At 40.7% G+C, this 13,502-nt stretch overlaps 1 protein-coding gene across 2 annotated transcripts in view; it reads left to right on the forward strand.

The window, feature by feature from the left end:
* Nucleotides 1-13,502, forward strand: part of LOC126458513 (uncharacterized) — a 199,339-nt gene that overhangs the window by 127,862 nt on the left and 57,975 nt on the right. The window lies entirely within an intron of this gene.

The following is a 13,502-nucleotide window of genomic DNA, read 5'->3' on the forward strand; positions in this document are numbered from 1 at the left end:
GGTCGTTTTTTCCCACCTTTGCATAGTTGAACTGAGGTACAGGATGCCAATGTTATGTACGTCTATTTCTGCGTTTTCGTTAGCAATAGTGTCATATTCCTCAGTTGACCTATATAGTTCAGCTGAAGTGTAGGATACAAATATTACGTTTGTAGATCTTTTCGCCTTCGCTAGTAATAGAACAGAATGCTAGTAGTAGCAGAGGCAGAAGAAACAATTCCTGTAAAATCTGTATCCCATACTTCAGTTGACCTATATAGGTCAACAGACCAATAGGATATTAATGGTAACGAAAACAAAGAAGTCGACGTACGTTAAATTTGTATCCCGTATTGCAAGTAATCTATTCAGATCGACTGAAGCTCGAGATACAACTCATATATGTGTCAGTTGGGCTATTCCACTCTACCGTTACTTCTGTCCCTTTTTTTCTTTATTTTTTACAGAAGTGCTAGGACTGAAACAAGCGATATTCTTAACATTATGTGCGAAATATTACTGGACGTGATAGTGCTTACCATCTGTTTTCTCTCCTGCACTCCATTGTTTATGAATACTCGTCTTTGCTGTTAAATCTGTATAATAAATCATCTCTGGCAAACTCTGACGTCATTGGTCAAAGCTGACAGGTTGATCCCATTCTTCAGTAGCCCCGTAAGTGCAGACTAGTATTTTTAAACCAGTCAGCCTCAGATGTAAAATCGTAACACTCCAATGATTGTACATATTAAAATCCATAAATAACGAAACTGAACCAGAGATTGCTTTTTGATTCTGTTTTATTCGTAACTCGTATGAAACGAAACTTTCTCAAATAACACTTTTCAACAAGAGAGAGCTAACAGAACAGAAGATATCGCCACAGTCTAAAACATATAATACTAAAGCAAAACACTGAACAATGTAAGACCCACTTGTTATTTTGAAGCCTTTAGCTTCTTTGAAAAATCTAAATCATTTTATTATATTAATAAACTTATGAATAAGAAAACAAAAATTGACGTAATTACTCGTATAAATAACTCAAATTAAATAAAAATAAATATTTCACTTAATATACTACAAAAGAGTGGCTTCACTTTCCATGGTAAAAGCTTTATCAAAAGTGTGATCAAATCATCATCCCTAATAGAATCTCCCAGATACCTATTGCACTCCCAGTGTGTTTGACGAAAGTCATATATCAAACCCTCATGCCAATCGTAATTATGAATTGCAAATGATTTCTTTTTTACACTTCGTTGTTTCTCATGTGACCAGTATTTGCAGAGAAACCCGCTTTCGATGTCTGCAAAAGTATACTGATTAGATGCACAGTTTCCCCATGTCCTAGACCTGCATTCTTGTGTCTTACACAGCTTTCGATTTTTTATACTTAATTTTGAATTCGTGCAAATACAACTTTAAATTGTTTCATGAAATCCTTGGGATGTAATTGTTTATGCCGATCAAATTCTTCAAACTGTCCTTAACCAAGCATACAGTTAATAAAGTGTACCACGATTTTCTTGCATTAAAATTTCCATTTATTGTCATATAATGTCTTTATGTGGGATATTGTTATATTCTTAATTGTGTCTTCCGGTGTCCGTGTTTTTGATTCAAGATTAGAACATTGTTGTTGCACACCTAATATTACTTTAATGACTGATTTCTTATTTTCCTCACACACAGTTTGAGCTCGAAGTACCTGAATATTTGTAATGATACTGCTCACTAAAGCTTGTTTTATTACTTCCATTTGTGAGTTGTCTTGTTTCTGTATCTCAGTTACATCGGCTTTGATCCTTTGACACTTTATTGTAACCTTGTCCATGAATTCCGATTGTTCCTTATCAAGTGATTTCCTAAATTCCTGAGCAAAATTATTGAACTGCCTGTGAAACTCGTTTGAAAATTCAGTATCTTTCGAACTAACGTTTTGTCTAATTTTTTACTGCGTTGTTCGAATTTTTTGTTCAGATTTCGCTCCGAAGTTTTTTGTTCAAATCAGTGTTCATTTTTGTAAAAGCTGCATCATTACATCCTCACTTCCTACAACCCTAACCCTATCCTTATCTCTTACTGCCTCACGTGATTCTAGGGTTCAACATTTACATCCAAGTTGGTATTTTCACTTTCTGTGGCATCTGCATTTTGAATTTTACTGCGTAGTTCTGATTCATTAAAAAGATCCATGTCACTGCTATCCTGGTTAACACTGTCCTCTCCATCGATTATGTTACCATTTCTGTCTGATCAGACATTGTTGTTCAATTGTATACTGAACATGCAAAATATAATTAAAATGAGATTATTCACAGCCTATCATTCTTTTGTTGGTATGTCTAATTCACTCACCATACGTAGACGCTGGCAGTCAGGCTCCAGATCCGAAGACTGTTGCAGGATACGATGTCCTTGTCATCAGTTTTCGTGTATAGTGACCCTGTCGGTATTCCTACAGGCCCACTATATTAGGTCGCAGTCTCTCCTTACTTTCCCAACAAACTTCCTGTACAGATAATCTCATTAAATAATTTCTCCAGGAATACTATGATGACTATGTCAAATGAGAACATCTATTGTTAAGGGGTCACGAATTATAATTTATTCAAACACTCAGTAGACAGTAACACTTTTGATAACATTCAGCATTTCAGTCAACATGCCACAGTTTGCTACCAATCGCTTCTATGGCTGTTCACATTCCCATTAGTGTAAGTGGCTTCATCACTAAAAATTAAGCGATCAACAATGCCATCCCCATCCTCATTCAATTGTTGCAACCGTGAACAAATCTCAAAACGCTTGTCTTTGTCGTCGTAATTGAGCTTCTGCACTAGCTCCAATATGAATGGTTTCAGAAACAGCTTCTGTCGCAGGACCTTCCACACTGCCATTGGAGCCATTTCGAGTTCACGGGATGCACAATGCAACAATTCCTATGGACTTCTTATGAATGTCTCTCAGACATGCTCCACATTCACTTCACTCACACTGGGACATCCGCTTCTTTTTGCCTGTCACAAGCAACCCGTTGTAACGAATTTGTTGTGCCACTCGTAAATGGCCATCCTTGTTGGTTGCTTCTTACCGTACTTGGTTCTAAACATCCATTGAACAGCTGTAGCACATTTGTTTTTGTCGAACTCCAACACACAGAAACCTCACTCCACACCTGAACTTACCATGTTCGTGAATAGCACTGACTATTGGCAAATTACCAAACTACGCTGTGGCGGTGTACGTGAAAAAAAAACTTGCAAGGTTTCTCTTCAAAATGACATATGTGTGATATCTGTACAGTGTTTGGTTCTTGTGCAATAAATAATTGAAAGTGTTCCCAGACTTTATGTACACCCCGTATTATTAACATACGACAAATACATTGCCATGTGAGGACACTGTATCCTCACAAGTTGTAGTTGCTGATGTAGTGATGTTAACATTGGCACATGCCAGGTCGTCGGCTGCAGAGACCCATCATCACGAGTGTTCAGTGCGCTGTGTGTTCAGACACACTTGTACTCTGCACAACATTGAAGTCTGATGTTAGTTCCGCCACAGTACGCTGTCTGCGCTGTTTCACCAGTCTGCCAAGCCTACATCTGTTATGAGGAGTGGGCCCCCAACCTCACGATGTCAGGATGTGGTTTAGATTGGTTTCACCACATGCTGAAGACATTCACTACAGCACTTCTTGAATACTCGGCAAGTGGTGCAATTTCCGAAATGCTTGTGCTGAGGCCCCAGGCCATCACAATTTTTTCTCAGTCAGACTCAGACAGATTGTGCGCCTTCCCCTTTCTACACACGGATAGCAGCATGCTTACCGATACTACATGCACCGTGCATGTATCTGAATAGCAGTCATTCCTCGCCAGCTCACACTGCTATAGCTAGGATGGGTTTATATCGATAGTACGTCAGTGGTTATAAATATTAGTACACAATAATGATTGTGTGCCTCTAAAACTCAGAAACGAGTCCCGGTACAATCAAGGGAGTTATACGCTATGATAGCCATCTGTGCCCCATCCATTAAGAAAGTTCTCGTTTTTACCTAACGTGCATGCTTTTAAAGATATAAAGCTGGGATGTTTCGTCCTCTAGAAATTTCTAGAACATTCGAGAATATTCTAGAATATTCGAGAGCAGTCTACAACATTCCAGAATGGTTCAGAATGTCTCTCAGTGATCCGGAATGTTCTGGAATGTTTTGGAATAGACAGGAACATTCGGGAAGATTCCAGAATGTTTGGAAACATCCCAGCATTGTGGAACATTTCAGAGCACTCGAAATGTTGTGAAATGCTCTGTAACATTCTTGACGATTCAAAGCCTTTTTGGTATGTTGTGGAATTCGCAACTGGTGGGGCTACCCATTGGTAGGGGTATATAAAGCAAGACCTGTCCTGACGAAGGAAGGAATCGAAAAGAGCAATGAAGTCTGAGTAGTAAAATTGATACAGTGACTGAACATAAATCGAAAATAAAGTGTGCTAAGTGGGTAAATTGTATTTAATATATCTGTTTATGGAAAGTTGATTTGATTTATATTTTAGATAATGCCCAAAAATAAAAGAGGGGGAGATCTTGCCAGTTCTGAAGCAGATCGGCGAAAACGAAAAGAACAGCTAATAACCGAAACAGACAGAGCATGAAGCACGTTTAACTTCCCAAAGAACGACAGTGAACACCATGAGAAGCTGAGAAACCGAAGAATGAAATGAATGGATTGAAGCATCAAGAATTGCGACAGTCTTGCAATAAAGGAATGTGAACGCAAGCGAGCCATGAAAATATCACCCTACAAGAAGCACGGACAAGGACAAAAAAACAGTACAACCTAATAAATGAAGCACTCCACTACGAACCAACAAAGGAATATAACAACCACAAACACGTCGTAATCGGAAAAATGGACAACTTCTGCCAGTTTTGCAAAGTGAAAAATTAAGTAAAGAGACACCAGGGTTCTGTTGCATGAATGGAAAATTCCATTACCACCACTGGAAGCACATCTGCAGGAAGTTTTACATTACATGACTGGGGAAACTCCAGAATCAAAACACTTTCTTCAAAATATAAAAAATCATACAACGCCTGCTTCCAGATGACTCCATTTTGTGTCACCTCGATCAGCGCTAATAGAAATGAAGTCGATTATGTTTTTTTCACCCAAGAACAAATCTGTCACAATATGGGATCATTACTGCCATTACCGAATGAAGACTATAAATTTCTGCAACTATATTTCATCGGAAATGAAGATATAGAAATTGATCAACGATGCACAAATATCAGGGGATTGAGACGAGTAGTAGTCCAAGATGTGCAGAGGATCTGACACAAATACAATCAACTGATTTATGTACTCAGTAGAGCTCCAGATCCAATGATTTCTGATGACTGTGAAGTTATAATTCAAGCCGACAAAATACGACCTGGAGAACACGAATGTCGATTTAAATGTTCCACAAATATACTAAGTCACCATGGTAATTGTGGATGATGAAAACACAAGAAGTAGCATAATTATTCAACGAGTAAGAGAAGGACTACAACACAATGCAGAGACACACCATTCATATGACGCCCTCCAATATCCATTAATGTTTCTGCACAGAGAGGACATATACGATTTTAATGTGAAACAAACCCAACTCAACAACATAATAGTGAAAAACATGACACAGAGACTATGCGGGCCCCCAATTTTCTGTGTAGGAGTGATGGAAACTGTACAAAAAAATACTCAAAACCATACTTGGACGATACACTAACAGAAGCTGATGGCTATCCCAAAGTACAGAAGACAATCGCCCAAACCCGGTGGCTTCACAACAAAAATACGAGTATGAGGCAGCGACGAACTGGAGATAGTTAATCAATGGGAAGTACCATATCACAAAGCCCGCCCAGCTAGCCACGCGGTTTAACGCGAGATTCCTGAGTGGGAACAGGTTTCGGGTTTCAGGTACTGTCTCTGGCTGAGCCAGATGCAGCTGCCTGCCCTGTTTCAGAGGAAGATTCTCAGCCTTAAAGGTCTGGGCAATCGCAGAGGATGGGCTTATTGGTAGTTGGGAACTCCAATGTTAGGCGCGTAATGGGGTCCCTTAGGGATATGGCGGCTAAGGAGGGGAAGAAATCCAGTGTGCACTCCGGGTGCATTCCGGGGTGGAGTCATTCCTGATGTGGAAAGGGTCCTTCCGGATGCCATTAAGAGCACAGGGTGCAGCCAGCTGCAGGTAGTGGCACATGTCGGCACTAATGACGTGCGTCGCTTTGGATCTGAGGAAATTCTCTCTGGATTCCATCGGCTATCTGATTTGGTGAAGGCTGCCGGTCTTGCTTACGAGATGAAGGCAGAGCTCACCATCTGCAGCATCGTTGACAGAACCGACTGCGGACCTTTGGTGCAGAGCCAGGTGGAGGGTCTCAATCAGAGGCTCAGACGGTTTTGCGACCGTGTTGGCTGCAGATTCCTTGACTTGCGCCATGGGGTGGTGGGGTTTCGGGTTCCGCTGAATAGGTCAGGAGTTCACTACACTGAGCTGGCGGCTACACGGGTAGCGGAGGCTGTGTGGCGTGGACTGGGCGGTTTTTTAAGGTTAGAAGGCCTCGGGAAAGTACGGGGTGTGCTGCAATCTCAAAGGGTGCATGGCAAATACAGGACGTGCTTGGATCAAGGAACAGTCGGAATTTTAGTTGTAAATTGTTGTAGTTGTGCTGGGAAAGTCCCTGAGCTTCAAGCGCTATTAGAAAGCACAGAAGCTGAAATCGTTATAAATACAGAAAGCTGGCTAAAGCCTGAAATAAGTTCTGCAGAATTTTTTTACGAAGTCTCAGATGGTGTTCAGGAAAGATAGATACATAGAAGAAAGACAGATAGGCAGAATTGGTGGTGGAGTGTTTGTGTCTGTCAGTAGTGGTTTATCTTGTAGTGAAGGCGAAGTAGATATTCCGTGCGAATTGGTATGGGTGGAGGTTATACTTAACTGCCGAACTAAGTTAATAATTGGCTCCTTCTACCGACCCCCAGACTCCGATGATATAGTTGCTGAACAGTTCAGAGAAAATTTGAGTCTCGTAACAAATAAATACCCTACTCATACGGTTATAGTTGGTGGGGACTTCAACCTTCCCTCGATATGTTGGCAAAACTACTTGTTCAAAACCGGTGGTAGGCAGAAAACATCTTCCGAGATTGTCCTAAATGCTTTCTCCGAAAATTATTTCGAGCAGTTACTCCACGAACCCATGCGAATTGTAAATGGTTGCGATAACACACTTTAACTCTTAGCCACAAACAATCCAGAGCTAATAGAAAGCATCATGACTGATACAGGGATTGATGATCACAAGGTCGTTGTAGCTAGGCTCAATACCGTTTCTTCCAAATCCACCAGAAACAAACGCAATATAATTTTATTTAAAGAAACGGATAAAGTGTCACTAGAAGCCTTCCTAAGAGACAATCTCCATTCCTTCCAAACTGACTATGCAAATGTAGACGAGATGTAGCTCAAATTCAAAGATATAGTAGCAACAGCAATTGAGAGATTCATACCTCATAAATTGGTAAGAGATGGAACTGATCCTCCATGGCACACAAAACAGGTCCGAACGCCGTTGCAGAGGCAACGGAAAAAGCATGCGAAGTTCAGAAGAACGCGAAATCCCGAAGATTGGCTAAAATTTACAGACGCGCGAAATTTGGCACGGACTTCAATGCGAGATGCTTTTAATAGGTCCCACAACTAAACATTGTCTCGAAATTTGGTAGAAAATCTGAAGAAATTCTGGTCGTATGTAAAGTACACAAGCGGCAAGACGCAGTCAATACCTTCGCTGCGCAATGCCGATCGTACTGTTACCGACGACTGTGCCGCTAAAGCGGAGTCATTGAACGCAGTTTTCCGAAATTCCTTCACTAGGGAAGACGAATGGAATATTCCAGAATTTGAAACACGAGCAGCTGCTAGCATGAGTTTCTTAGAAGCAGATACCTTGGGGGTTGTGAAGCAACTCAAATCGCTTGATACGGGCAAGTCTTCAGGTCCAGATTGTGTACCCATTAGGTTTCTTTCAGATTACGCTGATACAATAGCTCCCTACTTAGCAATCATATACAACCGCTCGCTCACCGATAGATCTGTACCTACAGATTGGAAAATTGCGCAGGTCGCACCAGTGTTTAAGAAGGGTAGTAGAAGTAATCCATCGAACTACAGACCTATATCATCGACGTCGGTTTGCAGTAGGGTTTTGGAGCATATACTGTATTCAAACATTATGAATCACCTCAAAGGGAACGATCTATTGATACGTAATCAGCATGGTTTCAGAAAACATCGTTCTTGTGCAACACAGCTAGCTCTTTATTCACACGAAGTAATGGCCGCTATCGACAGGGGATCTCAAGTTGATTCTGTATTTCTAGATTTCCGGGAAGCTTTTGACACCGTTCCTCACAAGCGACTTCTAATCAAGCTGCGGGCCTATGGGGTATCGGCTCAGTTGTGCGACTGGATTCGTGATTTCCTGTCAGGAAGGTCGCAGTTCGTAGTAATAGACGGCAAATCATCGAGTAAAACTGAAGTGATATCAGGTGTTCCCCAGGGAAGCGTCCTGGGACCTCTGCTGTTCCTGATCTATATAAATGACCTGGGTGACAATCTGAGCAGTTCTCTTAGGTTGTTCGCAGATAATGCTGTAATTTACCGTCTAGTAAGGTCATCCGAAGACCAGTATCAGTTGCAAAGCGATTTAGAAAAGATTGCTGTATGGTGTGGCAGGTGGTAATTGACGCTAAATAACGAAAAGTGTGAGGTGATCCACATGAGTTCCAAAAGCAATCCGTTGGAATTCGATTACTCGATAAATAGTACAATTCTCAAGGCTGTCAATTCAACTAAGTACTTGGGTGTTAAAATTACGAACAACTTCAGTTGGAAAGGCCACATGGATAATATTGTGGGGAAGGCGAGCCAAAGGTTGCGTTTCATTGGCAGGACACTTAGAAGATGCAACAAGTCCACTAAAGAGACAGCTTATACTACACTCGTTCGTCCTCTGTTAGAATACTGCTGCGCGGTGTGGGATCCTTACCAGGTGGGATTGGTGGAGGACATCGAAAGGGTGCAAAAAAGGGCAGCTCGTTTTGTATTATCACGTAATAGGGGAGAGAGTATGGCAGATATGATACGCGAATTGGGATGGAAGTCATTACAGCAAAGACGTTTTTCGTCGCGGCGAGATCTATTTACGAAATTTCAGTCACCAACTTTCTCTTCTGAATGCGAAAATATTTTGTTGAGCCTAACCTACATAGGTAGGAATGATCATCAAAATAAAATAAGAGAAATCAGCGCTCGAACAGAAAGGTTTAGGTGTTCGTTTTTCCCGCGCGCTGTTCGGAAATGGAATGGTAGAGAGATAGTATGATTGTGGTTCGATGAACCCTGTGCCAAGCACTTAAATGTGAATTGCAGAGTAATCATGTAGATGTAGATGGAAGGCGTGCCAGTCCCCAGCACGAATCAGCCCAGCGGCTTAGTGTCGTGGTCTGGTGTGTCGGCCAGCCTGTGGGTGGTTTTTATAGCGGTTTTCCGGCTGCCTCGGCGAATGCGGGCTGGTTCCCCTTATTCCGCCTCAGTTACATTATGTCAGCGATTACTGCGCAAACATTGTCTCCATTTACACAATAATTACTCTACCACACATACTTTTGGGGTTACACTCGTGTGGTATGAGACTTTCCCGGTGGGGACCGAACCGCACAATAGCCCTTGGTTCAGTGTAGGACGGCGGTGGGGTGAGTGGACTGCTGTAGCCTGTTGGGGCTGTGAACCACTGAGGGCTACGGCAGGAATGACGCCTCTCTGTCGTTTCTAGATCCCCGGTTCAATACACCATATAACACATTACTTTTCAAAATGTTCCAAGCACACATAAACGCAGAATAGTGTAATTCAGGGAAAGCCATCAAATATGTATAAGTATGTGAAAAAGGCAGTGACAGCCAAAGACAGCGAACAACAAAACAGGAGTGACGAGATCCTCATGTACCAAATGGGAAGATACATCAACAGTAACGAAGCAGCGTGGCGGATTTTCGGTTTTCCCATACACGAACGCGAACCAAATGTGCAACATCTGGCAGTACTTTTGAAGAAGAGAGTTTACTTCACATAAGACACAGCCAGGAAAATTGCAAGCCAACCAGCTCAGAACACAACATTAACAGCTTTTCAACAACTGTGGCAGATGGTTCCATTCGCGAAAACATTACTATAAGTCGACGTGCCTACCTACCATATATGGAACACTAGAAGAAATATCTTTCAATGACGAAAACAAAGAATTACAGTAGAAGATCATACAGGAATCATGAAAACAGGTGCACTAGGCCGAGTATACATCATATATCCGAACAACGCCGAATTTTTGGATCTCGAGATGTTGCTACACGAAATATCGGGATCAACAAGTTTCACAGATCTCAAGACTGTTGACAGTTACGTATGCCTGACGTACAGCAAGCATTCCAATGCTTAGGAGTACTGGAAAACGCCAACCACTGGGAATTAACACTACTGGGAGTCTCAGTCACAGCCTCAGCTGAACAAATGAGAGACTTATTCGCCATAATTCTAACAACATGTAACCCATTGAATCCAAAACAGCTATGGGTCTCCTTCAAAGAGATTAAGAGTGAAGACATACTGTAACAAATCCGGTAAGCTCATCCTAAACTGACCATTGTATTCAACAACTACATCTTCAATGAAACCCTCATTCGCCTAGAAGATAAATGATCAGCAATAAACAACTAGACCTTAGTACAACTTGGGATGTAAGCATCATGAACAGATATTATCGCTATTACAAAGGAAAAAAGCCACAACATCAATGGACTACTTCAATACATTGCTCGCAACAAACCACTCCTCTGTGACTATCAAAAGGAAGTTGGCGATGTTATCACAGACTGGATCGACAAGACTGGTGGAATTATTTACTTGGACGCACCAGGCAGCACTGGGAAAAGGTTTCTATTGCTGGCAGAAATACATGCTAAGGTACACTTCGCACTTACAATGGCATTGCAGCCACACTTATGGAGTGAGGACAAACTGCCCATTCCGCCCTACAACTACCATTAAATATACCTGAAGAACAATACCTGGTTTGTAAGATCTCAAGATCATCTGGACGGGGTGAACTTCTAAACAAAGCTAAAATTATCTTCTGGGACGAATGCACAATGGTACATAAAAAATTACTCGAAGCCATAGACATAAAATTAAAAGACATGTGAGGGAACTCTGAAGTAATGGAAGGAGCTGTACTCATACTCTCCGGAGAGTTTCTATGAACACTGCCAATCAACACCAGGAGAAGAGATCAATGCATGCTTTAAAAAAATCACATCTCTGGTTACACATAGAAAAACTGCGACTAACAAAAAATAAGAGAGTTGAATTATCGAAAGACGAAACAACAGCATATTTTGCTCAACAACTTTTGCATATAGGAGAAGGAACATATCCTACCAAGCAGACGACTAGCCTCATTAAACTCAACAGTGATTTCTGCAACATAGCCACTACTGAAAACGAACTCCTCAACCAAATTTATCTAAACGTTTTTCACCACTAACCAAAGTGGACTGACTATTTGAAAGGGCAATTTTGGCAACTAAAAATAATATTGTCGACGATATCAACTTTAATATTCGAAAGAAAAGTTCCAGTGAAGAGAGAATATACAAATCGATCGATCCGATGGGAAACACTGAAGGAAGAGTGAACTTACCTACAGAATTTCTAAATTATTTGCAAGTGCCAGGAATGCCATTTCACTGCATTCACCTTAAAATTGTATCTCCGATCATACTGCTTGGTAATCTCAACTCACCAAAACTATGTAATGGAACAAGGACCAGCGTCAAACAGCCACCAAATAACATAATCGAAGCCGAACTTACGACTGGAAAGTACAAAGGACATTCACTATTTATCCCCAGAATGCCACTAATCACTGGCCATTTACTAAATTCTCCCTCATCTGAAACAACAGCAACTGGTATGGTAATGAAAATCCAAAGTGCAATGCAAAGTTCAGGAAATACAGATTGTAACCTCGACCTAACAAATTTCATTTCGAAGAAGAATTGGAATTCTTCTGTTTTTTGTTGTCTTTATCAAATCCAGAAAACCAGCTGCATTTCTTTGATAAGTTTATTACTCGGATCATCATGATAAGGTCTAATTAATTTCTTGATCGTGTCACTGGCTTCCAGAGGTGTATTTCCTCTGAGAATAGGTTCAAAAGTCATTTCTTCATACCAAGAATACATCTGAGGAGCAATGTTATCTATGATTTCATCGAAATATTCTTCAGTTCCATAAGAGAGCGTGTCAGTTGCTCCACCAAGAAAATCTTCCTTTTCCATCTTACTTTTTAGGAAAACCTCCCTCAGTCCCAGTTGCAGCAGCCATTTCTTTTAGCTCTGCGAAGAATTCAGGTCAAAGAGCTCTTACACTATTAGCTGTGGTAGCTAAGAGCTTTAATATTTTCATTTCAATATCAAGGGAAAGAGCTTTTGGCTGCAGTATCAAACTTCTTAGATGGGTGGGTATGGTCTAAAACATGTCTCCAAATATTCAAGGGAATCAATGTTTCAAACTTGGAGAAATAATTGATAGTCAGTTTACTTCTGTTATCCCATTACAAGACAAATTGCATTAACTTGTTTTCTATGTTAAAGATTTGTTACCCATGTTAATTTTTATAGTATAGAATTTACTGCCTCACTTCTCACACTCCATCTTCTTTCAGACAGGCCACGAAGAGATCCATTGGTAACATATTTTGATAACTCTTCCCATCAGTGTGGGCTTCCATTGAAGAAATTGCACAACTTGTTCAGACAGCTGAAGAATGTATCTACTACTTCATTGATTCTTATAGCATGTAGTTGTACCAAGTTCAGAGTGTGAGATGCATAGGGAGAAAATGTTGCCAGGGGGAAAATGTCTCTAATTTTTGCTTATATTCCATTTACTTTCCCAGCCTTATTTGATCCATTATCTAAGAAGGGACCACCTATTGCTGTAAATCAATTTCAAGCTTGTTAAATACGTCTATGACAGCCTTAATAATTGCATCAGTTGTCTTTTTCTGCAAATACAAAATATTCCAGAAACCTCCTAATAATTTCAAATTTAATTTCCTCGTTGTTAAAAAAACCGACCTTAAAATCACAATATTTTGTTCAGTCTCAGACACACCTGAGGTAACACCACAAATAAAAGAAGAAAAACAGTGGTTTCTGCCTTTCTCCTAAGACTTACTTTAATATATTATCCCTACACATTGAAGAGTGCTCATTCTGTGCTGTCCAAGATAAATGGTGCAATTTCTAGTCGTGTTCCTCGTAACAACTTTTAACACAAATTGTATATTCCCTCATATTGGGCAATAATTCAGTTAACCCCAAGACGTTACCA

This window comes from Schistocerca serialis, chromosome 2 (genome assembly GCF_023864345.2).
Source record: "Schistocerca serialis cubense isolate TAMUIC-IGC-003099 chromosome 2, iqSchSeri2.2, whole genome shotgun sequence".
NCBI lineage: Eukaryota > Metazoa > Arthropoda > Insecta > Orthoptera > Acrididae > Schistocerca > Schistocerca serialis.